At 37.2% G+C, this 27,486-nt stretch overlaps 1 protein-coding gene and 2 long non-coding RNA genes across 3 annotated transcripts in view; 1 reads left to right on the top strand and 2 right to left on the bottom strand.

Moving 5' to 3' along the window:
- The window catches only part of LOC309480263 (uncharacterized protein), a 179,101-nt gene that overhangs the window by 114,952 nt on the left and 36,663 nt on the right, over window positions 1–27,486 (top strand). The gene's annotated exons all lie outside the window — the stretch shown is intronic.
- LOC309480540 overlaps window positions 1,339–27,486 on the bottom strand; it is a 188,235-nt gene continuing 162,087 nt past the window's right edge. Inside the window, exon 2 of the long non-coding RNA XR_014199679.1 lies at window positions 1,339–1,413. This is a non-coding gene — a long non-coding RNA (uncharacterized lncRNA). The remainder of the gene's footprint in view (window positions 1,414–27,486) is intronic.
- LOC309480590 lies at window positions 6,950–8,955 on the bottom strand. The gene is made up of 3 exons (XR_014199691.1): window positions 8,628–8,955; window positions 7,382–7,486; window positions 6,950–7,272 (listed from the first exon to the last, which is right to left on the bottom strand). It is a non-coding gene; the product is annotated as an uncharacterized lncRNA (long non-coding RNA).

Genomic DNA, 27,486 nt, shown 5'->3' with positions numbered 1-27,486 from the left:
TTCCTCTTCCCCTTTTTCAATCTTTCCACTGATGAATCTTAAGAAGGAATTCCATGTATTTTGCTATTCTGTATTAAATATTAAAAGAAAATGCAGTACACCCAGAAATGTTTTACATAATTTACTTTTCGCTTCCTACAAACTGTCACCAGTGTGTGCATTAGGGTTGGGCGGTATTACGGTAATATCGGATACCGCGGGATCTTAAAATAGCACCGGTATCAGTTTCAATACCGTCATTACCGGCACTTATATAGCCTATAATATATATATAATTTATTTATTGCCTAAAAAATGCTTATGTGTGGTTGCAGTTTGGCAATATTTCTGGTTCCAACCAAATGAGAAGGGAGAGGCGGTAAATACTGACGAGGCAATACCGCGAGAGATGTAAACACCTCTAACGTCGCATCTCCGAAACAACCGCCCACTCACTGCTGCCAGGATACATAAGCGCATTAAGTTTCGTATTTGTTAAAATATTATAATGTTATTTTTTCCATCTTTGTTGATTATGAAAAGTGAACAGCACAAATAAGATGGGATGCATCGGGTGTCAGACGATTTGACCACTTCAATAAATTTAGTTTTGTAAAAGGCCTCTTTAAAACGAATTTCGTTTTGTATAAATTGTATCTAAATTTTTATAAAATTTTCATCAACCAAACGCCTGCATTTAATATAATCATGACATGATGAGCATGCCGCTGTCACTTGCATTGAAATCTCATAAAAAAGGCTATGCCTCACAGACATGACAAATAAATAAAGCTTGAAATTTCTTTAAACGAAACAATTAAAAACGAAAGAAATAGGCAACTCACTGATTAGGCTAAGTAATCCATGATGTGCATTTCTCTCGTTCATACGGAGATGCGATCGTCAATTTCATTAAAAGAAACAATTCAAAACGAAAAGAAATATAGTCTGATTAATCAATGGTGTGCATTTCTCTCTAGGCGCGTTCATACGGAGATGGCGATCGTCAATTTCTTTAAACGAAACAATTCAAAACGAAAGAAATAGGCTACTCACTGATTAGGCTAAGTAGGCTAATCCACGATGTGCATTTCTCTCTAGGTGCGTTCATACGGAGATGCGATCGTCAATTTCAGTAAAAGAAACAATTCAAAACGAAAAGAAATATAGTCTGATTAATCAATGGTGTGCATTTCTCTCTAGGCGCGTTCATACAGAGATGGCGATCGTCAATTTCTTTAAACGAAACAATTCAAAACGAAAGAAATAGGCTACTCACTGATTAGGCTAAGTAGGCTAATCCAGGATGTGCATTTCTCTCTAGGCGCGTTCATACGGAGATGCGATCGTCAATTTCAGTAAACGAAACCATTCAAAACGAAAAGAAATATAGTCTGATTAATCAATGGTGTGCATTTCTCTCTATAGCGTTCACTACAGAGATGGCGATCGTCAATTTCTTTAAACGAAACAATTCAAAACGAAAGAAATAGGCTACTCACTGATTAGGCTAAGTAGGCTAATCCAGGATGTGCATTTCTCTCTAGGTGCGTTCATACGGAGATGCGATCGTCAATTTCAGTAAACGAAACCATTCAAAACGAAAATAAATATAGTCTGATTCAGGGCCGGCGCTAGCCATTTGGGTGCCCTAAGCACAAATGCTTGGTGGTGCCCCCCCCCCCCCCCCCCCCCCCCCCCCCGGGAATAACAACCATTCAGAATTTCTTAGTTAGGTTCTCTTTACTTTCAAAATAACTGCTGCAAATAAATAATTTTACATTAACAATGGCACCAAACATGAAAAGAAATAAATAATATAAAGGTTAAAATTATAAATACCAAATACCACCACAATTACTAAAAACACAGATTTGGAACTGAACAATGTAAACACAGAAAGTTAAAAGTGCAAAGGTCAGGCACAATATAATAATTCTGTACATAATTTGACAACTCTGTGAATATGAAAATATACAAACACTGAGATTGTGGGGGGTTTTTTTCTTCTAATTGCAGTTTCAAAGTAAAAAAAAAAAAAAAAAAAAAGATTTTAGCCATGCAGGGCTAAAGCCCCGGATCTTTTGCACTACTATAGCGACGCCCCTGGACATGCATACGCATAGGCGTAATTTGCGGGTAGGACATGTCCCCACCACTTTTGAAACATCTCGCGGCACGAATGTACCAATACAAACAAACAAAACATCTCCAGTTAACCAGCAGAGCATTCATTTCATTCGTTTTTTAAATAAGAGTCGATCTAGCGCTGAAATGTGTTGTTTTTTTAAATCAACTGATCAAAGTGCTCGTTGCCGAGCGATCAGTGGCGCGGATACTATGTTTGTTTCTGGCTCGCGCACAGCCTTCACTCAGACGCGCGTTTCAATCCGTTGTGGAGAGACTCTCTATTCGCTCCGGTACAATTAGAAAACAAAAAGCACAAAAAGTGTCCCTGCCTGATATACAACCACTAAAAAACATAATCGGTTTTGATGAGTGCGGATTAGAACTCAGAACCTCTGACACGCTTGGCAAAAATTCTACCACTGGACCACTTAAATACACACATAATTTTCGTCGGATCAACATATAATAGGCCTCATTGAACGACCACTTAAACCCAATATTAACATGCTTTAGACATATTTAATTTTTTATTTATACTAGTACCCTATTGTGATGATTTTTCACGACCCAGATTTTTTGGTGCCCCCTCAAGCACTTGGTGCCCTAGTCCTACGCGCAGTGCGTGATGTGCGTGTGCGGAGCGCCGGCCCTGGTCTGATTAATCAATGGTGTGCATTTCTCTCTAGGCGCGTTCATACACAGATATTATGTTGAATAATGGTGGGCTCCGGCTCATAATAACAGTTAATGCCGTTGGCCTGACTCAGACACAACGTGCAGGGGTTGGGCTTGATTTTTTTGTTGTTGTTTTTTTGCCCGATCTGGCATTCAGTTTCTGAACGGTGTAGGCACAAGCCAACAGTTTGGTGACGCCGTCTGAGCCCATTATGTCATTTTTAATTAGTCACGGTAATACCGTATACCCCGGTAAAATAGGGAGGCGGTTTGACGGTTTCAAAATTCGAATACCGCCCAAGCCTAGTGTGCATGAGAGTCTAGTTCACGTTTGACGGAAATGTAAGCACGTTGTGAAACACATTGTGAAGCTTGTGAAACTCACACGAAAACTGGCGTCTCTTTCCTCCTGTCTTGTTTGTTTCTCATTGTTATTATCTGTTATTGTTTGTATTTTGTTGTGAGCAATATTAAAAACAAAAAAAACTGATGGCATCCGACTTCCGACGTGCTCACGTCACGTCAAGCGTGATCTCAACTCTCATGCACGCGCATATTTATTGCACGTGTATTTCTGGGTGTAGGGGAGAGCCGGGACAGTTGAAACACTTTTCAGATAAATTTCGTTTTCTAAGATAAGGTTACAGATAGATTTTTAATTTTTTTGTGATTAACAACTCACATATGTGTTCTCTTAGTATCATGTATCAATGATTTAAGTAAAATATGACTTTGAATGGGAGTTGTGCTTTGTTTCAATCGTCCCGCCTGTGCGGGACGGTTGAAACACAGGGGTGGGACGGATGAAACATGACAGTTTAAATGGCAACTATAGCGTTCATCTAATGCTTTTTTTTTGTGAACAACACCTGACAAGTAACTTATGTACATATTGTTTCAAACATATTTTGTAATTTATTTTCATTTAAAGGTTCATATCAACCATTTTTGTTCTGTCGCCCAAAAAACAATAGGCGATAAGCCTATGCGCATTTTGTAATCTTTCTAACAGGCTATTTTGACGAAGACAGACAAATCAGTTTACAATAAATTTTCTTACATTTCTTCCTTGAGTCATATTGAGTGTTTGCTAGTTGAATAGCCTGTTATTATGAAGGAAACGAGGTCAACCAGACGACGCTAAATGAAATTTATTGAAGATTGGACAATTGATGATTATTACAGAGATAGCATGTGTTGCGTAATTGAAAATTAATTTGCATTAAAAGAAACACAAGTCTAGAAACAGTATATGAATCTATGAACAGTATAGGCTATGACCAGGTTTAACGGGCAGGACGCGCGGTCGGGACGGTTGAAACACTGTTTCAACCGTCCCGACAGCGCATCCTGTCATTTAAACCTCTTTTGCTCTTAAACTAAAAAACTCTGATATTGCCCACTTAAGGGTGTGTTGCAGTACTAACACACCTGCTGTATTATCATTACAATGGCACATGAAACAATAAATCCAACTTGTCAGTCAAAAAAAAGTACCGCACGAAAGAATTCACTCACCGCATTCAAAAACAGCTTTGCGGCTTTAACTCCAAAACGACACGACGTAAAGAAGAAATGTTTTCGCGAGTATGTTAGGCATTGCGTGCTGTACGTGCTAACGAAATTTGACGTACATGACGTGAGTGGTTTTCAAGAAAATCTCAGTGTTTCATCCGTCCCGCGTTTCAATCGTCCCGCCTCTCCCCTACTGCATTTTAAATGAATAAGAAGTGTTGTGAATCTGTTTTGAATTAAGTTGTTTTTCAAATAAAGGTTTCCCAGTCAGTGATATTAGATTGTGCATGTATTTTTATTGTTCTTGCCCTGTAACTTCATGGAAAAAGAGGGTAACAAGCACCACTTTAATTTAAAGCCCACAATGTCACACTTACCCTGTAACTACATGGAACAAGAGTATTTCCCCAGTATTTAAAACTAAATTGTAATACTTTTGCTAAAAAAAAAAAAAAAAAAAAACTATAATTGCACAGATATGTACCCTGTAATTTTTTAAATGTATTGGTACACTATTATTACAAAAAGATACGCAGTGTATGTTCTTGATAAATTTCTCCCAAACATAGGGTTGTTGTATCATAATAGTAGAGTAAGTACCCCTTAGTTCTAAAATACTTACAGTATAATTAATTCTCGTGGTTGTGACCACTTTATTACATTTTGTTCCCTTATACTTACATGTAAGTACTTATAGGTACGCTATAATTACCAAAAGTTAAACTAAATTTGTTTTAATTACACAGTACTTTGCACGCTGTAATCTAAAGTGTAACCGAACAATGTAACAATATTGTGTCTTGTCTACACTGTAAAAAAATCATAATTTTACAGAAAATAACTGATTTTTTTGATGATCATTTTCTTTCATTTTAAATTCAGCTCTTATTTTAGGTATTGTGACATTAATGACAAATTCCAGTAATTCACATTTTTTAGAAAAAAAACAACTAATTTAAATAAACCGAAAAAACACTGTTATTTCACAAGTATTTCCTGAATTATTATGATCAAATACCTTCATTGCAAAAAGAAAATCGTAAAAACAGGGTCAAATGACTGGCAGCTGCAGCTGCCAAACAAAAACCATAAAATTAAAGTAACATATGCTAATTTAAATAAAGTGCAAAAAACTTGTCACAAATTTGATGTCACCATGATTGAGATCAGTGTTTGCCTTAGCTAGGCTCATGACCCTTGAGTTTTAAACATTTGTTTTCACTGCTGTTTAAACTGTGTTTTTGAATCACATTTGTTATGGTAATAAATGCAGGTGAAAATCTCATCAGATGTTAGTCACTTATTGAAGATGTTATAATCATCATGTGGTGATCTGATTCACTGATATAAGTTTGAGTCAAATCTCTGAATATATTATCTGAGGTTACATAATATATAGAGAGACTTTAGTTTTATACAAAGTGTATGATCCATGTCATAACTTTTCACATGACCCTTGTAATATTGTGGCATCAGTATTATAACAATCTGATATTCTGAAATTAAATATATATATATATATATATATATATATATATATATATATATTATAGAGAAAATGTTTTGAGGTTTTTATTTTTAGGAGTATAGAGACATCAAGAATCAGCGTATGTCAACAAATCAACAAAGCCTTTTTGTGACTTTAGTAGTTTGTATTGTGACTAGTTCAGAGTTTATCAGAATTTTTCTTCTCATTGTCACCATTGTTGCGATTTATACGCTGATTCTTGATGTCTGAGTGAGTCTATGATCCTGTCAGAACATTTTCTGTATAATGACTTCATAAAATCTGAGTATCACAGCACTGCAGGATTATCTGCACCAGTGTTGGCATGCAAAATTAACAACTATTATTTAATGACTTAATCAGATATTAGACTTCAGGTTGTATCAGTAAATCAGGCCTTTACATGTTGACTATCATCACTGAAAGTGACCAACATCATCTGATCTGAGTTTCTCTTGGATTCATTGCCTTAACATATTAAATATGTATATATGTACAAACTTTATTATTTTCAATAAAACATCAACTCTGTTAATTCTCAATAAGAATGTTAGTATGAAATAAATAAAGTCTGGATTGTAATAAGTGAAGATGCTGAGATCCTGAGATCTGGTAGTGTTTAATGTTCTGTTGGGATGTAAAGTGTTTCTGTATCATCTGTTTTGTGTGTCACCATTGTGTTGAAGAGTAGAGCCTGAGCTTCAGTTCAGGATGAGCAGAGAAACACTGAGGTTAGTCTATGTGTTACTTTATTTAACAGACAGTAACTGTGTAGTTTCTGATGCAGTGATGTATAGTCACAGTAAATCATGCATGTAGTTCACTGCAAGAGATTCACTTTTTATAGTGAATGTTTTTTTTTTTTTGTGTAAAAATTCAGGAAATATATGTGAAAAAACTGTTTCTGTTAAAAAGTTTCATGAATATTTCTGTAAAAGTCTTTTGCACTTATTTAAATGAGGAAATTTGACATTAATTTTACGTTTTTTGTATGGCAGCATTGCTAACAGTCATGTGACAGTGATTGCTGACAGTCTTTTTTTATTGTAATAATTTAGGAAAATAACAGTGTTTTTCTGTAAAACATTTAAGGAAAGTTTCTATAAAATGCTTAAATTAGGATATTTTACTTTATTTTTACGGTTTTTGTTTGGGAGCCGTAGCTGACTGTCATTGACCGTTTTAATAAGATTTTATTTTTTACAGTGTACACTTCCACATGTGAAGAGAATAAATGTTTTTTTAGGTCAAGGCTTACTTTTCGTCTGTGGCGAAACTTGCTTTCGTCAATGTGTACACATATATTGAGCCCACCAACTTTTTGTCCTCTTTTTTTCCTGAGCCTCCGCATACTTCTCACACATACACTTCGCAATTTCATGGACATCTTGGACAGAGTCGCACTACTATTTGAGATGTTATCTAGCATCATATCCACCTGTCGCATATGGAGACCCTGTGAAAATCTAGACATAATGCCATGCAATATTATTGTAAAAGGACAGAATCAAAAATGTAACGTGCAGACTGTTATGGATGAAAAGGCACTAGAGATCACAGACAATATAAACTTACCTGTGTATATACTTCATCCAACTAAAAAGGCTTGCATGGGAATGGGAAAAAATGGACTTGGTCCTAATGCTTTTTCTGTGTCGTCCACATGACTTCTTGCACTGCCTGTAAATAAGAAATATTCATCATATAAAAAACATTCTTAAACACGGTAGCATTTAAAAAAAACAAAAAAACTTTTAAGCCAGTTATTTTTTAATCATTTTTGCTGTAGTGTGTCAGTGGGAAATATCAGTTTACATTTCCTAACATTAATTTTGTCATTAATTTAAATAATCATATTTATAAATTAATAATCCAGTGAGATTTGTGTATGCACAAGGAATCTGACAACAGCCGGTATGATCTGATCTCACCATCATCGAGTCCGTCTGTGATTACATGAAGAAACAGAAAAAACTGAGACAAACTAAATCCAGAAGAACTGTGGGAATGTCTCCGAGACATTTTAAGAAACCTTACAAAAAATATATAATAAATATATGTATGTGTGTGATACCAAGATAATCTCATTTCATTTATTTTGACTTAAGTTTGAGAAGCCCTGTGGTGCTCGATAACTACCTTGTCATTGTCACCATTATGTTCTGTTAGTGTCATCATCATGGACTTTTAGTTTAAATGACCAATGAATGTGAATTCTGTATAAATTAACCAGAAACATTATCCCACCTTTTCTGGAATTGTCATATTGTTAAATTCTGGATCAATGTCTGTCAATTTGTATGTAGAAAAATAAAAGTATTTTAATCTTCCCCTTAGGGGTGAATGGAGGTAATGCACACTCACTTCAATTTTCTAAAAAGTAGATTATACATGTCAAATATAAAATAACCAGTGAATGTCCATTTATTTAATGAATTTGAGTATCATTACTGAAGGTTAAAGGTCACCCATTTTTCCTGAATCCCACCGGCCCACTTTATCTAACACACTCAGCCAAAGTGGGCCAGCAATATTTTAAAACTAACAAATTTTAATTAAAAAAAATATTTGCATTTTATTGGATGATTTCTGGTAGTTACGGACTATAAGAGGGTGACACTTTGTAAAAGTAGCAAAGAAAAAATATTAGCTAAAGTGTAATGCAGTATATAATTTGTACAGTATATAATTTTGTGCATTAATCATGCTTATGTGAACGGAAACTTTATTTTTTTCCGTTATTATCTTCAATAAACACATATTTCTCAGCTGGTTTACATGCCTGATATTTCTATAAATAAGTACATAATCAGATACTTACCAGATGTAACCATCTTTACAAGAAGAGGTCACCATTTTCATGCGTTTCTTGCATCGCCTGCATTTCATTCTACCATGGAGTAATCTTTTTCTTTGCATCCACTTTATTAATTTCAGACGTGACTTGTTCGTTTCACTCACATAAACTTTCTCAATGAGTGCTCTTAATAAAGTGCTCATCTATACAGTTGATTAAATGTCCATCTATTCTTTTTACTTATGTTACCTTCTAAGTTTGATTTCTTCCCTCCAACCCGAACTTCATAACCTGAATTGTATCAAATTCAGATGTTTTAAAAATATATATTGAGCTCTGATGGCGCGATTTCGAACAGACAAATCCGGAAATGGGCGGGACTTGACGGCCCAGTTGTTTTGGGAATAAATATTATTTTAAATAAAATAATAAACTTTATGGTGTTTGTTTTTATAATATTTAATTATTTAATTGTAATAAGGTTTATTTGTGTTATTATTTAGTATTTTTTCCTGTCCCGACTGCACCTACGGCGATGTCACAAGGTAACTGGTACATTTCTCAGCGCTGTCGTCACACAGTCATTTCCGATTACTCAAACAATTTTGATTTAATCATGTTTTAAAGATTACTGGGGCAGATTTTCATTTGTATGTCTGATAAATGAAAATAAAATTGTGAGTGTTTATAAAAGATTATACATTTTAGTGTTATATAAAACAGACTCGAATAGATTATTCGACTCTCTTTGCAGCCAAACGCCCTCTTGAGGAACACTACTTAAAATGTTTTACCGCCCAATACGCTGATTTCACGCAGCCGCCATTTTGAAATCGAAAGTGAGGCTCCGGTGGGAAGAACCCCGGAAGTAAAGATAAACAACAATGCCTTGGACTACCAACCTGAAGCTGCTGCCGCGATTTACACTATTGGATTTAAATATCCAATATAGGATATGTATATAGTTCATTTCTGCTTCTTTTTTTAAATTCTGAATTATATATAAAAAAAATATTTTATTTATAAATGAATTTCACTGTATATAGTCTAAAGTATGAAAGAAATGTATGTACATTTTTAGAATTGACACAACATCATTAAACACAACAATACGCCATCGCATTCACGACTGTCCTGTGATTAAAGGCGACACTTCCGGTTTTCTTCCCACCGGAGCCTCGCTTTCGATTTCAAAATAACGGCTGCGTGAAATCAGTGTATAGATCTTCCTTAACGGCAGAAAAGCCATTTGAATTGAACTCCCGCACGGTGTGATCGAACGCTGTAACGCTCCAGACGTCTTAACAACTGTGGAAAAAAGGTATTTTATTTAGTTTTTGACTTACAATGTCATTTAGTGTAAAGTGATCGGCTTTATTTGTTTCTATAAAACAGAACATATTTGTGTTATATGTTGTAATCACTTGAAGTAAACTAGTTTGTATGCCTAAAAGCATAAATCTTTTTTTTTTCTTTTTTTTTTTGCATACAAGTATATCAGAAATATAACAATGATAAAGTGTTAAAAATAAACTTTGTCATTTAGTCATTAGTCAGGAAGACTGGGGCCTGTTGCACAAACTGCTTAGTTATTAAAAGTTAGTCATCTATTTTTTTTTTAAGACTTGTTATAACTATTTTAAGTCAATGCATAAAAATTTGGGTCAAATCTAAGACCGAAGTAAGAGCCCTTGGCTGACTGCTAGTTGGTCAGACTAGTTCTTACCATAAAGACTGTTTATGCAATTGGCCTGGTCTTACCCTGAACATTGGTACATTGATTGGATGCATGCTACTGTATGTGACATGATTTATTAATGTATTTATTTTTTGATTATTAGATGTCACATTACAACACCCGTAAAAAACGCATCGTAGAAAGTCTAGAGGATGAATGTGAAGGTAAGTCATTTGTCAAACAGTAATCATTTTATCAAATAGCAGTTCTTACACTTGCTACCCTGGTTTCTTTAGTTTTATTTGTGCCCTTCAATGTATAGGAAATCTGTTTTCTCTTAATATATTTATATACTCCTCCGTTATAGTGCTGTTAACTCTGTAAACTACATAAATGTGTTATCACTGTGTTTTTGTTGTTGTTTTAGCTCCAGTGAATACAATGAAGCCAATAAAACAAGAAATACTGATGTGGCAGAACAAGGTGGAAGTATTACAAAATAAAGTGAATGAGTTGGAAGCCCTGAACAGTGAGCTTCGGCAGCAAGTAGTGGAGCTTTCAGCACAGCAAAGTAACGGCTCAACATTCATTGTATAATCTTTACACTAATATATACATTGGATTGTATAGATTATATATTTTAGATGTGTGGTTTCCATATTTGTATTCTTAAAATTTATTTTGAGCACTGTTTCAGATAGTGCACCTGAATTTCCTTTTATGTATCATACAATGGAAAAGGAACTCGAAAATGCATATTGCATTTGTATTGATTTTGATGCAATATTTGTTATATTTCCTCCTTCAGATGATCTAATTCCTAAAACATCAGTGGCACATGAAGATACTGGCGGTGTTGACCTATCTAGTGATGGGAACACATCAACTGATGTAGAATCATCAGTCACAGAAGAATCTTGTGATGACTCCTCTTCAAGTTCAAGTTCAGAAGGGACTCGTCAAAAAAAGCAAAAACAAGAAAAACAAAAGAAAACAAAAGCAAGAAACATAAGAAGAACAAGAGGAAGGACAAGAATGAATATGACAAGATAAAACGAGGTAAACACAGCTCACACAAAGTTTTTATAGAGATAGTTGTTTCACTTACTGGAAGCTGATTTCCATGCAATTAAAATTAAGGGGGGTGGAGCTTCCAAGCTTCAAAAAGGATGCAGGAGTGATGTGATACATTCCAGGACTTGAGTCATTTACATTAGTCGTGATATATTTGTGTGCGAAAAGACAGTAATTTAAATAATTTAGTAAACCATCAAATAATTTTGTTCCAAATATGTTCAGAGTGAATAAACTCTCTAGGTTACACAGTATTACACTGACAAGTACTGTAATAACCATTTTAAACAAACAAAATAGCATATGACAATACACATATATATTATATTCATATATACATTATATATATATATATTACCCGTGTCCCACCTCAATAGCAGCAAAAGTGTTTAACAATGCAACATAAACACAGTAAGTACATTGTACCTAACAATTAATATTTTTTAAGTACTTAGTTAAAGGGATACTCCACTTTTTTTGGAAATAGGCTCATTTTACAACTCCCCCAGAGTTAAGGAGTTGAGTTTTACCGTTTTCTAATCCATTCATCCGCACTCCGGGTCTGGCGGTACCACTTTTAGCTTAGCATAGCATAGATCATTGAATCGGACAGGACCATTAGCATCTCTCTCAAAAAAATTACCAAAGAGTTTCGATATTTTTCCTATTTAAAACTTGACTCTTCTGTAGTTACATCGTGTACTAAGACCGACGGCAAATGTAAATTGCGATTTTCTAGGCTGATATGGCTAGGAACTATACTCTCATTCCTGCGTAACAATCAAGAAACTTTGCTGCCGTACCATGAGTCCAGCAGGCGTAATAATATGACGCAGCGCCTGAAAATAGGTGTAATAGGTTAGACAAACTTAGTCCCGGTCACGTTGGAAGTTACTGAGCTGGGGACTATTTTCAGGCGCTGCGTCATATCATTACGCCTGCTGGACTCATGCAAAGTTTCTTGATTATTACGCAGGAATGAGAGTATAGTTCCTAGCCATATCAGCCTAGAAAATTGCAACTTTTCATTTTCCGTCAGTCTTAGTACACGATGTAACTACAGAAGAGTCAAGTTTTAAATAGGAAAAATTCCGAAACTCTTTGGTCATTTTTTTGAGAGAGATGCTAATGGTCATGTCCGATTCAATGATCTATGCTAAGCTATGCTAAAAGTGGTACCGCCATACCCGGAGTTCGGATGAATGGATTCGAAAACGGTAAAACTCAACTGTTTAACTCTGGGGGAGCTGTAAAATGAGCCTATTTCCAAAAAAAGTGGAGTATCCATTTAAAGACACCTAATATAAAGTGGGACCGATATTAATAATTCCTCAAAATTTTCAGTGCCGAGTGAAAAACCTTGTGAGTCTTTAATCTAGTTGCTAGTCCAGATTGGATGAAGGCTACTGATTCAGATTGGATGAAGGCTACTGGTTGTCCTGTCAGAACAACGTCATACTCCAAAACAGTTTCTTTAATGAGCAAATTAGACTAAGTTCTTGGGTCATAAAAATATTAAAACAAACTAATTAAACAATGGCAGTATAAAATATCCAGGAGACAAGTACTCAATCAAATATTTATCAAGTCATGAAGAAAACCTATCACAGCTTTACCTCTCAGAACAATATTCAAACATCTTTCTATACATGGAGGAGTTTTAATCAGGTCTCAACAGCTGAGTACTTTTTTCTTAGCTTAGTCCCCCTAAAAATATGTTTACAAATGGATAATATACTTTTTAACTTTATCTGGAAAAATAAACCAAACAAACTTAAGAAAAATATCCATGTCAAATTATTTGAAGGTGGTGTTGTTGCAAATAAACAATAATCAATTCTGAATAAGAGACAAATATACTATATATGTCTTTGATGAGGTTTATTTTCTTGCAATAAAAGGCCAGCAGTCGTACAGTCACACAGTGTCTGCAGAGTGTGACAGTGAGGGGAGGGCATCCTTCCTCCTTTATAGTCTTGACTCCCAGAATGTTATCTTTCTAGGTCAATGATGGAGCATTCTAGGGTATGTTTACACGACAACGATATGCTTAAAGTGGATACTTTTTTTTTTTTTTTTTTTTTTCGCATACAGACAACACCATTGTCAAAGCGATCTCCATTCACACAGGTCTGCGAAAACGATTAAAGATGCTGTATTCTGCTGCCAGGCCATTAGATGGCAATGAAACACTATAGACAGAACACGTAATACACATGTACATGACGTCATCGTTTTCAGAGATTCACATTTTTGTTGTTTACAAACAACAAACTGTTTCCGTTTTCAAAAACTTGCACTTTGAAACCCGTTTCCAAAAGTTTGTGTTTTCAGGCACCCAAAACACTGTTGTCGTGTAAACTTAGACTTCTTAGACTTGTTCCTCATATTTTATCCTTGAGTGGAGGCTAACGTACCAGAACTTTTTACCATTCCATATTAGAATAACTATTGTGTGTGCTCTTTTACTGTCATATGATGGTCACACACATATTAAATATGAAATTTCTTTCACAGTGGGTTAAATGGGTTAAACTCTTTTCAACAATTTTTTTTTTTTTAGGGGGGATCTCTCTTATTGAGGTATTCATTTTTGTTTGTTTTGATTGTTTTTCAGCCAACAATGTTCGTGATGTTATACATCGATACAAAAGGCTTTTGAAGCTAACGCGACGTGGAGCAACCATGACCAAAGCCTTCAGAAAAGAAGGTGTCTCTCGGAATGCAGTGGCTCAGCTCGCCCCTATCGCGGAGCTGTACTTTGCGGACAGGGTCCAGTTCAACAGCATAAGCTTCACCCCAGGGAAGCTAGCCGAGTTCGCGGAGAAGTGCAGAGAACACATTGTGGGGGACGAAAAAAAAAAAGTGCTAGCAATGAAAATAAAGGGTTCACTTTTGCCTTTTTGCCTAAATAAATAATGTTAGAGAAAATTTGGTTTGCTACTGTATGTTCACAAAGAGGATGTTTATATTTCCTTGTTAAATGTTATTTGCAGTGATCCTACCTACAGTGACCTGTAGGTAACATTTTTTTGTTACAAAAGCTTTTTTTTTGTCATTCTAGGCTAAGCAGTTTACTGAAAACAGAATCTTTTTTGAATCCATGTTTGGTCCTCTCTCGTTACTTTTTTTTTTTTTTTACAGCATTTCATTAAAAGCAGTTTAATGAACAAACTAATGACTCTGGTATTTATTTCCCATTTGGCAGATATGTAATTACTGTGGTACTGTTATTTTCTTAATCTTAAACCAAATACTAAGTGATCCAAGATGGCGCCGCGGATGGCTGCCTCGGTGTGGAGCTCTCCAGTTATTGTGTTGTTTTTGTTGGTTTGTTCTGCGTTTAGTCATTCTTTTCCTATCAGTTTCACCAAAGACGAACTACTGGACATTAGGAAACACACACCAGACAACTTTTTTACAGATTTTGATTACTCAGACGTTTTACTGGACATTCTCGTCGGAGGGGCAGCGGTGTTGTTCAAACGCGCGGTCAGACGCAAACGCGGGAAGCGCGCTGGCGCGCTGGTTAAACTCCGCGAGCGCGGCCTCCGCACTGCACTCCCCAGTATTCATCTTGCGAATCTCCGATCTCTTCCTAACAAAATGGACGAACTTCTTCTCCTCACCCGCACTAACAAGGATTTTTTAAACTCCGCTGCTCTGTGCTTCACTGAAACCTGGCTGAGTGAAGCCATACCGGACAACGCACTACATCTGCCGGGCTTTCAGCTGTTCCGAGCGGATCGCATCGCGGAACTAACGGGGAAAACGAGAGGTGGTGGATTGTGTTTCTACATTAACGAAAGTTGGTGTTCAGATGTAACAACACTGAAGAAGATGTGCTCTCCTAATTTAGAGGCACATTTCATAAACTGTAAACCTTTCTACTCGCCGCGGGAGTTTTCCTCATTCATTCTCGCGAATGTTTACATTCCTCCAGACGCGTGTGTGAGCGCGGCGATACAACAGCTGGCTGAACATATAGCTGAAATGGAACAAAGGTACCCAGACTCTCTTTTAATCATTCTTGGGGATTTTAACAAAGCAAATCTCTCCCGTGAACTGCCAAAATACAGACAGCATGTTACATGTCCTACCAGAGACAGTAATATATTGGACCACTGTTACACCACGATAAAGAATGCGTATCACTCCGTCCCACGGGCAGCTTTGGGGCTCTCTGATCATTGTTTGGTTCATCTTATACCGACCTACAGGCAGAAACTGAAATCAGCTAAACCTGTAATAAGGACTGTAAAAAGATGGACCAACGAAGCAGAGCAGGATCTACAGGCCTGCTTCGATTGCACTGATTGGACTGTTTTTGAAGCTGCAGCCACCGATCTGGATGAGCTCACAGATACTGTAACATCATATATCAGTTTCTGTGAGGATACATGCATTCCTACCAGGACATTCTTATCATTCACTAATGATAAACCATGGTTTACTGGGAAACTCAAACAGCTTCGTCATGCCAAAGAGGATGCTTACAGAAGTGGGGATAAAATCTTGTATAACCAGGCCAGAAACAGACTGACAAAGGAGATCAGAGTTGCTAAAAGAAGCTACTCTGAAAAGCTGAAAAACCAGTTTTCAGCCAACGACCCGGCATCAGTCTGGAGAGGCCTGAGGAACATCCCCAACTACAAATCACCATCCCCCCGATCTGTGGAGAATCAACAACTGGCTGACACTCTCAATGCATTCTATTGCAGGTTTGAGAAGCCCAGACTCACACCTCACACCCGCTCTGATGTGCACTTCACACATCCACCATCACCTCCTGCAACCCCTCTCCTCCCCCCTTCTGCCATCCAACCTGAGCTTAAGGTCTGTGTGGAGGACGTGAGCCGAGTCTTCAAAAAACAGAAGACTAGGAAAGCTTCAGGCCCAGACGGCATCTCATCTGCTTGTCTAAAAGCCTGCGCTGACCAACTGGCCCCAGTCTTCACGCAGATCTTCAACAGATCATTGGAGCAGTGTGAAGTTCCCTGCTGCTTCAAACGCTCCACTATCATTCCGGTTCCCAAAAAACCTAAAATCACTGGACTTAATGACTACAGACCTGTCGCTCTCACGTCTGTGGTCATGAAGTCGTTTGAAAGACTGGTGTTGGCCTATCTGAAGGACATCACTGGACCCCTTCTGGATCCCTTTCAGTTTGCTTACAGAGCAAACAGGTCTGTGGATGATGCAGTCAACATGGGACTGCACTATATCCTGCAACATCTTGACAGACCTGGGACTTATGCACGGATCTTATTTGTGGACTTCAGTTCGGCCTTCAATACCATCATCCCTGATCTTCTCACAGCCAAACTGACTCAGCTCTCCATGCCATCCTCAATCTGTCAGTGGATCTCCAGCTTCCTGACAGACCGGCAGCAGCGAGTGAGACTGGGGAAGCTCACATCCAGGACCCTCACCATCAGCACTGGCGCCCCCCAAGGGTGCGTTCTCTCCCCACTGCTCTTCTCCCTGTACACTAATGACTGCACTTCTAAAGACCCCTCTGTCAAGCTCCTGAAATTTGCAGACGACACCACCGTCATCGGTCTCATCCAAAATGGTGACGAGTCTGCTTACAGACTGGGGGTTGAACAGCTGGCTGTCTGGTGCAGCTATAACAACCTTGAGCTGAACACGCTCAAAACAGTGGAGATGATTGTGGATTTCAGGAGAAAATCCCCAGCACTCCCCCCTCTCACCATCATGAACAGCACTGTGGAAGCAGTGGAGTCATTCAGGTTCCTGGGCTCTACCATCTCTCAGGACCTGAAGTGGGCAAATCACATTGACTCCATTGTGAAAAAGGCCCAGCAGAGACTGTACTTCCTTCGCCAGCTGAAGAAGTTCAATCTGCCACAGGAGCTGCTGATCCAGTTCTACTCAGCCGTCATTGAGTCTGTTTTAAGCACTTCCATCACTGTCTGGTTTGGTTCAGCTACCAAATCGGACATCAGGAGACTACAACGGACAGTCCGGACAGCAGAGAGGATTATTGGTGCCCCCCTGCCAACCCTCCAGGACCTGTACTCTTCCAGAGTGAGGAAGAGAGCAGGTAAAATCATCACAGACTCCACTCACCCTGGACACCCCCTGTTTGAACTGTTACCGTCAGGACGGCGACACAGATCACTGGCCACAAGAACATCCAGGCACAGGAACAGTTTCTTTCCACAGGCCATTTCCCTTCTGAACACTTAACATGCCCCCCAAGGCATATGCCTGCAAGTGCAATACTCCCACTGTCTAGTGCAATATTCTCTTAACTCAGGTGATATTTATATTTATATTATTCATACTACTCAAAATACTGTAAATATGTTCATAATCTGTAACATGCACTAGACTCCCACTGTCTAGTGTAATATTCTCTAACTCAGGTGATATTTATATTATTCATACTTCTCAAAATACTGTAAATATGTTCATAATCTGTAAATGTTTATTCAGACTAAACCCAACTGTGACCCCTTTTTTTTACTTTTTATACTATTTTTTTTTTATTTATTTTTTTATATATTTTATTCTTAGAATTTGTATTACTATGTTTCTTGTTGTATTTGTATTTGTATATGTGCACTGGAAGCTTCAGTACCAAGAAAAATTCCTTGTGGGTGCAAGCACACTTGGCAATAAAGCTCTTTCTGATTCTGATTCTGATTCTGATACTCATCAGTGTCGGTACTTACTATCTATTGACTGTCTGCTGAAAATCAACTGACTTTAACCTGTGATGCTGGCCTGTAAGAGTCATTCAACAGCATTTCTTAGATTTTCACTTTATTTTGATGGGCCAAATGTGGCAACAGATGAATATATGAATTTACCTCAAAGCAAAATGACAGTTTACTGAAAGGTTATTTATATGCAACAAACAGTTAGTAGAGCACTTCTGAAAATCCTTGCGAAAGCAAAATATCAAGTGTAACTATCCAGATATATACTTAAGGTTCATTTGAAATGATGTTGTGTTGCTACTTATAGACAACTGCATGTTAACTGAAAGTCTGTTGATACATTGGTTAATAGCTACATGCTGACTACTTAAAAGCTCTTGCTTTGCTGTACTTTAAAGTACTAAGAACCTGTTGAGGATTTGTTGCATGTCTGCAAATACGCTGTTGAACATCTACAACCTAAAATGTATATGCAACAAACAGTTAGTAGAGCACTTCTGAAAATCCTTGCGAAAGCAAAAGATCAAGTATAACTAAGCAGATTTATACTTGAGGTTCAGTTGAAATGATGTTGTGTTGCTACTTATAGACAACTGCATGTTAACTGAAAGTCTGTTGATACATTGGTGAATATCTACATGCTGACTATTTAAAGTACTATTGAGAACCTCTTGAGGATTTGTTGCATATCTACAAATACGCTGTTGAACATCTACAACCTAAATTGATAACACATTGGTAACACTTTACTGACAGAATGTTTAATAGCAGTTTACATGTTACATACAGTGTAATGATTGCTACAAACATTTAATAGACAATCTACAGATACTAACCTGATGAGAGTAAGTAGATAAGTACTTGTGAAGTAAGTTATAGTCAGCAGACTATCAATAGACTATCTAAAGGGGGACCATCAAAATAAAGTGTTACCAACTTATCTATGATGGGAGCAACACCACGTGCGGTGTCAAGATAAGTAAGTCCGGGTAGGTAGCCTTCATGTTTCGCAGACTCCACTTCCTGTAGAAGATCTCCAAGTTCTCTAAGCTTTTTCGCATCTTTGCTGCTGATTTTTGGAAAGCTATCAATCCTGTCAAAGAGGGATTTCTCAATAATCTCTGGAGAGCCATAGCAATCTTCCAAGCGCTCCCAAGCTTTTCCCAAGCCTGTGTTTGGATTACCTGTGTGCACAGCTCTGATCCTTCGCACATGTTGTGAAGACTGTTCTCCCAACCATTTAGACAGAAGGTCTAACTGCTCAGCAGCTGACAGGTGCAAACCTTCAATTGCGTTGATGAAAGAGGACTTCCACGCCCAATAATTCTCAGGACGATCGTCAAACTTGAAGAGACCTGAATTAACTAGCTCTCGGCGTGCTAAGTACCTGGCGACCTCACCCACATTATTGTCGTTGTTGAACGATGGTTGTGGTGTTGTCTTATATGGAGAAGAAGTGAACGGTGGAATTTGGTATTTTTGACTAGTTGTTTGCACTGACTTCTGAGGATGCTGCGTTATACTCTCAGTATCAGGTTTATTGTTGGAATCTCTGACATCCCAAGATGCTAAGCGATGATGCCTTGGAGGTGTCTCAGGCCTCAACACATGGACTTTAGAGGTAGTTGACATGGCTCATCTCCAGCTGGAGACAATAACCTCAGTTGAGACTGATTCATGACGTAATCACGAGTACGATCAGAAACTTCTCTCACATCAGAAATCCTTTCTCCAAGTTCACTATCTGCTGCTGCCTCCAAAACCTTTGTCTCAGCAATGGCTGCTGCCACCTCACTTTCATGCTTTATAGCTGCCAGAGACGCTTCCATGCATGCCTCTGTAACTTTCAGTTGAGCTTTCTCAATCAAGATTTCTGATTCTTTTTTAAGGAATTCAGTCCTGGCCCGTGCAGCTTCCAGTTTAGCGCGAGCCTTGGCAGCAGCTGCGCTAGCCGATGAGCTTCTAGATCTATTAGTCGAAGCAGAAGCTATAGATCTTGTTTCTAATGCTTGACTTAGCTCTGTAGCTTCCCCAGCCTCCATAGCTTTCCCAGCCTCCGTAGCTTTCTCCGCCATCATGAATTGCTAATACTATCTAGGAGTACAGGGCGTAATGATGAACGAGGAATGATGGAGTTAAAGCTTGCTTTCTTTGAACTTCAGTGCCTACTGAGTGGTTACCTTTTTACTATTCCGTCCTAGATGCGTGTTCCATCTACGCAACACTGACAGATAGCTAACAGGAGTTAGAAAAGGGCAGACGCAGTAGTAAAGCTGAAAGTTTTACTGTTTTGTTCTTTCCTCTTCTTTCTCTTTTTTGTAAAACTGAAATATACAAAGATTACAAATGTCTTGTTACAAAATATTCTCAAAATAAACACAAATGAATTTCCGCTGTTTACAAATATTCTCTGAGCACATATCAAAAAGCTACAATCATTTCTTCTTAGTGTAATTATCAACAAATTGCCATCGCTGAAAAAAGATATAACAAACTTACAGGCAAAGCCTTTCCGAGGCACAAAAACGTAAAGAAAACAGAGAGATGACTTGTTGGCCCACCGCATGGAAAGAAACTGGAACACAGCGGCTATTTCCTGGTTAACCTCTAAACCAAGAGTCACATGACCTAAACTAACCACTAAGAAAACAGTTTACAATAATACATTTCTTTGTTATAACACCAAACTGCCACAAGATGGTGCTAACAAATAAAAAACAAATGTGTGCCATGACACTGTTCAAGGTGGTTCTTGTTGTGAAGCCAATGCCAAGCTGTGAATCTACATGCATCACAGAATGCACAATTGATCACCAAGAGCAACTTAAGACCAGCCAAAAAAGTATTAAGATCACTGTCTTTTGTGCCCTCATACTGACCTGGGAGTTGGTTCTCTTCATTCATGATGTCCACACTGTCCACATCAACTGCTCTGAAAGCTCCTGGTTTCAGGAATTTTGACATTATGAAGAACCTGATCTTTAGTACACAAAAAACACAAAAATGTTATTCTACTTACTTGTATGCAAAGCAACACTGGGATGGCTCAGAAATAAAGATTTAAGTCCCATGTAATAATCTATAATATTAACCCCCTGAGGTCTACGGTATCGCCGGCGATACCAGCTCGCTTTTTTTTTATTAGTGTAAAAGAAACTCATAAATACTCTGTTGACTTTGATTTTCCATAGGAGTTTCATACATCAATCGATTCTGTTAAATGTGTATTATTTTTGTGTATACTCACAATAAAAACAAAGTGTTGTGCTTTTTGCCGAATAAAGAAAAATAAACACGAAGCGAGTTCTGCCTTCTCTCTGCCAGTGTAGTCCATTCTGAAACGCGTCCGAAAATTAACAATAACTCAGCGAATACTCAGTCAAACAGACATACAGACACACAGGCATGAAGCTTGAATTATCTTCTTTTAAAAGAAGTAATTTATATAAAAAACAAATATTCTCATCTTGTGAAATCTGTATTAAAAGAGAGCGATTCCAGTCGACCTCATTACAGCTAATTCAGATGTAATGTGACTCCGCCCACGGAGAGCGCGCGTTATTCAAACGCAAATGGCTGAGGCAATCCTGTGAACGCCCCCATCAGCTCGAGAAAACACACACGTTTATTTAGATCATTGTTTACACCGTCTTGCAGCGCTGTGAGGAATAATACTAATGGAAAATGTCCCTCAGAAGTGCGGGTATATCGAGGAGCGAGCTGAGGAATACTGTAAGTTTTTTCCTTCTCACGTGAATTTCTTCACGTGGGTTTCTGTTTATGAATGAATAAACGGCAGAGATGCGCGCTGTTTACCACAGCTGGCAAAGACAGTTTAAATTTAAATTGCGTGTGTGAATGAATGATGATGTTTTAGCAAACTGCATTGCTATACTGAGATGAGTAAAAACGTTACAGTCAGACGAAATATGAAAGACAACATTTTGTTTAGTAGATTTGGGTACAGTTTTTACTGTAGAATATACTGCCACATCAAATAAGCTTTTGTTTAGCAATTTCTATATATAAAATACTATTTTTGTCAAAAATAAAGTCATCAACTAAGATGTTAGCTGTTCCAATGTTGGCTATATTCAAACTAATGAATACATAGATAAAATGTAGGCCTATAATCATTTTTTTTACAAAGAAAGAGTACACTTGAAATATTGTTGAAATTGTAATTATTGTTGTAATTGTAACCGTTTTAATAAAATAGCAAAACATATTTACAAGATAGATGTAAGCAAAATCTTAAATGGTCAATATAAGTCTTCTTCTAAATATGTCTTTTGTCCTTGCATTGTGGCTCAGTCAGTTTCACACCTGAGTGAATGGCTAATTATGCAGAGTGGGTGGGACATTGTATTCTAAGGTGTAAACCACTCCTCGTTCACGCCCCCCTCACATATTGGCTTTCCAAGCAAAACCTGTTTTACATCAATTTAAATCAATGTATGGTTTTATGTGAACGATAAAGCAAGACTATTTTCACATAATTTTGAAGAAAAAACTATAGGCGATGACATCCATTAGTCAAAAGTCTTATTGCCACATATTTAGTATGTGTTTTGTGGCCTTATTTCAAAAACTTTAATTTTTAGTTTTTTCGATAACCACGCATAAACATTATTCTCTCAAAAATGAAAACATGTACATACATGTGGCTCACATATTATTGTAGTCCTGTTTGTGCTATATAGAGTGAATTTACACCTTTGCCATTAATATGTTTATAAGCAACTGAAAAAAGCACAAATGTCAGAGCATGTCAGAACACCCCCAGGGCCCCAAAAACCGCTCAGACTCCAGAGGGTTAACTACTTGCATCATTGAGTGTTACGTACTTGGTCATGTAGTAGGTAGACGGAGGGGTCTTGACGTTGGAAGAGAAGGTTGAAGTGTGTAAAGATGATCAGCGTGGACTGATAAAAGAGCAGGTGAATTTCAGTCATTGGATCTTCAAACAGCACACGCAATCAGAAGCACCATGCTTGATTCTCATCTGAAAGTAGAAATACAGGCAAAAGCAAAAATATCAATAGGAAACAATAAGTAATGATTAATGAATTGGAATATTGATGAAAAGTTAAAGCTGGAGTCGGCAAGTTTTTTTTAATCATATTCACTAAAACCAAAACTATGCTCCGACAGAACAACATAAATCAGATAGTTTTAGAAAAAAACCTGCGCTTCCACCTCCACCTAGAGCCTGTTATTTGTTTGGCAGAAATCCACCGCTCCCGGTTCTTCTGGTCCAATCAGCGTTAAGGCTGTGTAAGATCTGCCTGTCAATCACAGTTCGTGCACACTCCACAAACACATTGTTTCACATTGTGTATAATGAATCAATGCAACATTGAATTAAGTTATTGAATGAAAAATGAACTTTTACTCAACAATGTAATTCACTGATCCCTACTTGTACATCTTGTAATGTTACACTTTACTCAGGATAAGGTTCCATAGCAAGTGATATTCAGCCAATAGGTTTATAAAGCATACACTAGGTCAGTACATACTGTAGTTTCCAAAATAACTCCTGAGTGCAGCATATAGGCGTAGAATACGGGTCACAACCTGCTCCAGACTCAGCCACCGTGTGCTCACATGAAGCAGTGTCTCCATGTCGTGTCACAGAACACACAAAACTCTGAAATGATAAACCATTGATTAATGCAAATGAGCAGTTCAATGTATTTAAAGGGATTGTAGAATGTATGAATTAAGTATTATACCGTTCTTTGATGTTTAAAATAAATGTATTCTACTTTGATTTATCGATAAGCTCAAATACAATTTTACAGTTCCTATTACCCCCTTACATTTAGGCTGGGTATTGAAATGGTCGTCGCTCTTTAGCAACGATTACTGAAATGTAGTTAAAATTACATCATAAATGAGGTGGCTGAATTACCATCAAGATTATTCTTCCGTTTGGTGCTGCTCTTGAACCAATAGCCCACATCCACAGCCATGTCTTCAATATCAAACCCTGTGATCTATTTTTTTAAAGGCAGATATTAACACAGTTCCCAGAAAGCATGCAAGTGTTGTATGTAAATAAATATTTTCCTTTGGAGTAAATTTTTGTAATACATGTCTGGGACTAATTTCAGTATTTACCTCAGTGTACACTGCACCAGCAGCAGATGCATTATTGTGCACTATGTGGCACGGACAGCCCAATATGAACAAGGAGGGGAGCTCTTTCAGAACCCTTGTTTTTATGGAGTTTCTGTCTCCCACATTCACACTGGCATTGTCCACAGAAAGGGAAATGCAATTAGTCCACGGTATTGAGTGCTTCTTCAACACTGAGTCTATCTTGGCAAAAATGGTTGCTGCAGTGCCACAATTATCTCCTTCTGTTACCCCCATGTCCAGGAATCGGTGGACCACCCCATCCTTGTCAAAGGTCTTTATAGTAATGGGATTCATTTTCTCCTTTCCTGAATTCACAATAATATAGTTAAGTCAGGCCAAAGTTAGTTGCAAAAGGTACCCAAGAGAAAGAATTGAATGTCACCTGTGTCATTGGACCCATCTATTGAGAGACTGAACGGCTTCTCCCTTAAGTGTTTCACAAGCTCAGACAAAAGATAGGGACTGACTTCCCCATTAATGATGGCAGACGTTTTGGTTCTCGCTGAGGAATATTTCTTTGCAATTTTTGAGTCTGGAAAACACTCCCTGAAAAGAGGACTAAGATGATCAGCGAATGCTAACGGAATATTATGGTTGATCATGGCCACCGCAACCTTGATCTCTGCCCTCCTAGTCTGCAAAATGAGAAACATAATAGAGTTACCTTTAGTACATAAAATACATAATACATAAAAAGATGTAATTTAACATCTGAAGTTGAACGTGAGCCTATGTGAGCACTTGCATGGATCTTAATTTACTAATCACTTGAGTCTCAAGATTCAGTTCATCAGTTCTTGAACAAAATAAACTGTTTATTCTCTGGGAACTTTCAAGAGTTTTGTGTTTTTTTATGTGACCGTCACTGGTGATGTGCCTCTGCACATCCGCTCTCCCTTGATGGCCACACTCCAGCTCGCGCCTGCATGTCACACCAGAAATGGTGCTGGGTGGTGCCAGGTTTTATAAAAGGCCACTCTGTACTCCAGGCACTACTGAATTTTGTACTGTACCTTTGCAGCTCCTGTTCTGGCCCTTTTCTTGCTTGAATTCCGACTGGCATCCTCCTCGTCATCCTGACAATGTCCCTCTTCCACCACCCTTGCCTCTATCTAAAAGGCAGGGTTACATCTACATAATCACATGGCATCCTTCTTTTCAATTACACAATTATTCACGATACTGTAGCCAATTATACACACACTACTCCCCCCCCCATGCTGAAAACACTGCAATAAAAATAGTACAAAATAAAAACTGAAATAAAACATTACATAACAAAAGAATAAACTTGCTGCAACTGAAACACTGAAATAAAATTAAAACATGCTGAAACCATTGCAATAATAAAAACATTTAGCAAAATAATAAAAAAAACACTGCAAAAATAAATATCTAATAATTTATTATATAAATATTGATTTAATCTGTGTTGCACGTACAAGTTCTTATCCATAATTAAAATATCTGTGGCTTTAACTCGTATTCCTCTGATAAACGTTCATGTGACTAACAAACCCTGATTAACCAAATTAAGACGATACAGAAAGTGATATATATATATATATATATATATATATATATATATATATATATATATATATATATACAATTTTATGCACATGTTGATTTTAATGTCCTCCCCATTTTATGCAAGATGAAGAGAAATATGCAGAGAAAGGCAGAATATTGGGTGTAAGTTTTACGAAATGAGAGGAAGGTGTTATTAGAAAAAGCTTTATCTTCAGTAGCAAGCTATATTAATATATGAATTCCTTTAAACATGATTACATGCTGCCAGTATTGTTGTAAGCAGTTTAACCCTCTGGAGTCTGAGCGTTTTTTTGGGCCCTGGGGGTGTTCTGACATGCTCTGACATTTGTGCTTTTTTCAGTTGCTTATTTAACATATTAATGGCAAAGGTGTAAATTCACTCTATATAGCACAAACAGGACTACCATAATATGTGAGCCACATGTATGTACATGTTTTCATTTTTGAGAGAATAATGTTTATGCGTGGTTATCGGAAAAACTAAAAATTAAAGTTTTTGAAATAAGGCCACAAAACACATACTAAATATGTGGCAATAAGACTTTTGACTAATGGATGTCCTCGCCTATAGTTTTTTCTTCAAAATTATGTGAAAATAGTCTTGCTTTATCGTTCACATAAAACCATACATTGATTTAAATTGATGTAAAACAGGTTTTGCTTGGAAAGCCAATATGCGAGGGGGCGTGAACGAGGAGTGGTTTACACCTTAGAATACACCCACTCTGCATAATTAGCCATTCACTCAGGTGTGACACTGACTGAGCCACAATGCAATGACAAAAGATATATTTAGAAGAAGACTTATATTGACCATTTAAGATTTTGCTTACATCTATCTTGTAAATATGTTTTGCTATTTTATTAAAACGGTTACAATTACAACAATAATTACAATTTCAACAATATTTCAAGTGTACTCTTTCTTTGTAAAAAAAATGATTAGGCCTATAGGCCTACATTTTATCTATGTATTCATTAGTTTGAATATAACCAACATTGGCACAGCTAACATCTTAGTTGATGACTTTATTTTTGACAAAAATAGTATTTTATATATAGAAATTGCTAAACAAAAGCTTATTTGATGTGGCAGTATATTCTACAGTAAAAACTGTACCCAAATCTAGTCAACAAAATGTTGTCTTTCATATTTCGTCTGACTGTAACGTTGTTTTCATGAAATATTAGGGCATATTGTTAATTTGCAGTTTAATACGTTGCTTATACAAATAGCCTACATTTTATTTCAACATTCAGTCGATGTTTACTTATCTCAGTATAGCAATGCAGTTTGCTAAAACATCATCATTCATTCACACACGCGATTTAAATTTAAACTGTCTTTGCCAGCTGTGGTAAACAGCGCGCATCTCTGCCGTTTATTCATTCATAAACAGAAACCCACGTGAAGAAATTCACGTGAGAAGGAAAAAACTTACTAGTATTCCTCAGCTCGCTCCTCGATATACCCGCACTTCTGAGGGACATTTTCCATTAGTATTATTCCTCACAGCGCTGCAAGACGGTGTAAACAATGATCTAAATAAACTTGTGTGTTTTCTCGAGCTGATGGGGGCGTTCACAGGATTGCCTCAGTCATTTGCGTTTGAATAGCGCGCGCTCTCCGTGGGCGGGGCCGATTATAACGTAATGAGCTGAGATAAGCTCGACTGGAATCGCTCTCTTTTAATACAGATTTCACAAGATGAGAATATTAGCTTTTTATATAAATTACTTC

The sequence above is a fragment of the Leuciscus leuciscus genome, assembly GCF_965113295.1.
Source record: "Leuciscus leuciscus genome assembly, chromosome: 1".
NCBI lineage: Eukaryota > Metazoa > Chordata > Actinopteri > Cypriniformes > Leuciscidae > Leuciscus > Leuciscus leuciscus.
Note: the sequence above shows the minus strand (reverse complement) of the source record. Positions and strands in the feature narration are given on the sequence as shown.